This window comes from Penaeus monodon, chromosome 19 (genome assembly GCF_015228065.2).
Source record: "Penaeus monodon isolate SGIC_2016 chromosome 19, NSTDA_Pmon_1, whole genome shotgun sequence".
NCBI lineage: Eukaryota > Metazoa > Arthropoda > Malacostraca > Decapoda > Penaeidae > Penaeus > Penaeus monodon.
In genome coordinates this window covers 42824012-42826077 of record NC_051404.1, presented here as the reverse complement: position 1 = coordinate 42826077, position 2066 = coordinate 42824012, and the positions used below count along the sequence as shown (strand labels likewise).

General features: G+C 39.2%; 1 long non-coding RNA gene across 1 annotated transcript in view; it reads right to left on the bottom strand.

The window, feature by feature from the left end:
* LOC119585247 overlaps positions 1-1629 on the bottom strand; it is a 10908-nt gene extending 9279 nt beyond the window's left edge. Inside the window, exon 1 of the long non-coding RNA XR_005229886.1 lies at positions 1541-1629. This is a non-coding gene — a long non-coding RNA (uncharacterized LOC119585247). The remainder of the gene's footprint in view (positions 1-1540) is intronic.
* Between the last annotated feature and the right edge of the window lie 437 nt (positions 1630-2066).

The window sequence follows — 2066 nt, the reverse complement described above, 5'->3', positions numbered from 1 at the left end:
AAGAGCCTCCAATCGTGCCCGCCGGTACTTGAGGTAACTGGCTGAAGATCCCTATTCGACAGATCAACACGAGCGTCATCTTGAGGTTTTGCGCAGTACACAGAAGCAAGACTTGTGGAAAAAAAGTACGAAAAAAGTAGTCAATGTGACAAAAAACTTAATAAAAGAAAAAAAAACAAGTTAGATGACAAAAACGTTGCAAAAACATCTTCAGTACCTGCAGCACGCAACGTTTTGACCTTGCCGACGGTGATATGTAACCCTGGCAATAACATTCCCGATTTGAAATTATTGATTGCCATCTCCTACCGCTCGTACGTTATTTCCTTTCTACTTCCTCTTATTCTAAATTCGGACACGAAGTACCCTGTAAGCCGTAGCCTCGATTTACCCGCCAAAGGTCACTGTCATGTCGACCCTTCGGAAATGGGTCGCTTCACGCTGGTGAGTTTTCCGGATTATCACATTTCCCTGATGACACGCAATGTTTACACCAATACTGTGAGAATGTGCGAAATGGAGTGGACTGTACGTCGAGCCACCGAGGAAAATGTTTACGAAAAACACGTGAAAGCGAAGGCCAGCATAGAACATACACTTGAAGCCCAATTTTACAACGAACATAAACAATATCTCATTAGCCATCAGATCTTTCGTTAACTGTTCTGTCAGAGGAGTGACATACTGGTACTACCTGAACACAGGTAAGTAGACCTGTTGGCCCTCTCTACCTGCAGGTCACCCTTGACCCTGCCCTGCCGACACCAGGGTTTCTCCGCCGTCTCCGTTTTCTTTGTACTGGTTGTGACGTCACGCTCGAGTAAAGGATTTTTTCTGGGATTTTCCATTTCCTCTTTCTGGTAAAAGGGATTGCGTCGGTACTTTCCAGTACTTAAAAAAAAACAATACAGGAGGTTGTTACTGATATCAATATAATCTGTCGTAAGCTTCCGATCCGGAACTAAATAATGCAGTAGTTAAAAATGCATTCATATAAGTACTCTACGTTTTTTTGTTATACTTTTCCACTTTCGATACAGTGTGATACATCGCTCAGGTACGATGATAATCAGTAATAGTTCTGGTTCTCTACGAATTAGGTATATTACTTCTTATGGAGCTACAAGTAGTATTGTACACCCGTGTGTTATTGTACATAAAAACACACTAGATACGTTTACATAGCGGTGCTAGCATCATTAATTCGTTACTCAAAGTCTTAGGGAGAAGGGTAAAGGTATCCTTAATTAACACCAGCTTATTTTAATTCACTTTTCTTGTGTATCATAATTTTCAGATTAATGCACTGCCACTTTGATTTCGTTGTTACTTTTGCTATTAAACATAAGATATTATTACTGTTATTTTAGTGTAACGATACACTGTAGTGTCAAAATACCGACTCACATTAAAATGTAGATTTTACTGTAAGTTAAAATAGTATCTTTCACTAAATGCACTTTTGATGACCACACTAGATACAGCCCTTCTTCCAGTTTTGTTAAGGAAACTATAACGCAACGCACTGCAAACTACAAACCTTTGAGATGAAGTATTAGTCCTAATATGGTCAACCACAAGACAGTAATCCAAAGGCTCTCTGTTGAACGCCCTGAGGTTGAGTTCAGACTGACTGCGCCACGTGAGTCCGGTCCTATTTATGATGCACGGGGGAGCTGCCAATGTTCGCCATAAATCGCAACGAAGTGTACAGATTTCCCATTTTTGACTGTAGTCCAATGGTATTTTGGACAACAGATAATAATAATGATGATGGACAAAAAAAGTATTATATATTCGACTTGTATATGAAGTTATTCACAAATGAAACGATGATGAAGTCGGCACTGCAAGAGCTAATAAAAATGATAGCAAGACTATCGTCAATTACTCTTATGAAATTGCATATTCCGTAGAACTGAAACGACCTTTGAAAAATCATTGAAAATGGTCGTTGATTCATATTTGATGTTTTCATAACGGTCATCAAATAAGTATGTATCGGAATAGTGCGTAGACCTATCTATTAGATATAATTAGCACCAATGTTGTTGACGTCTGACAGA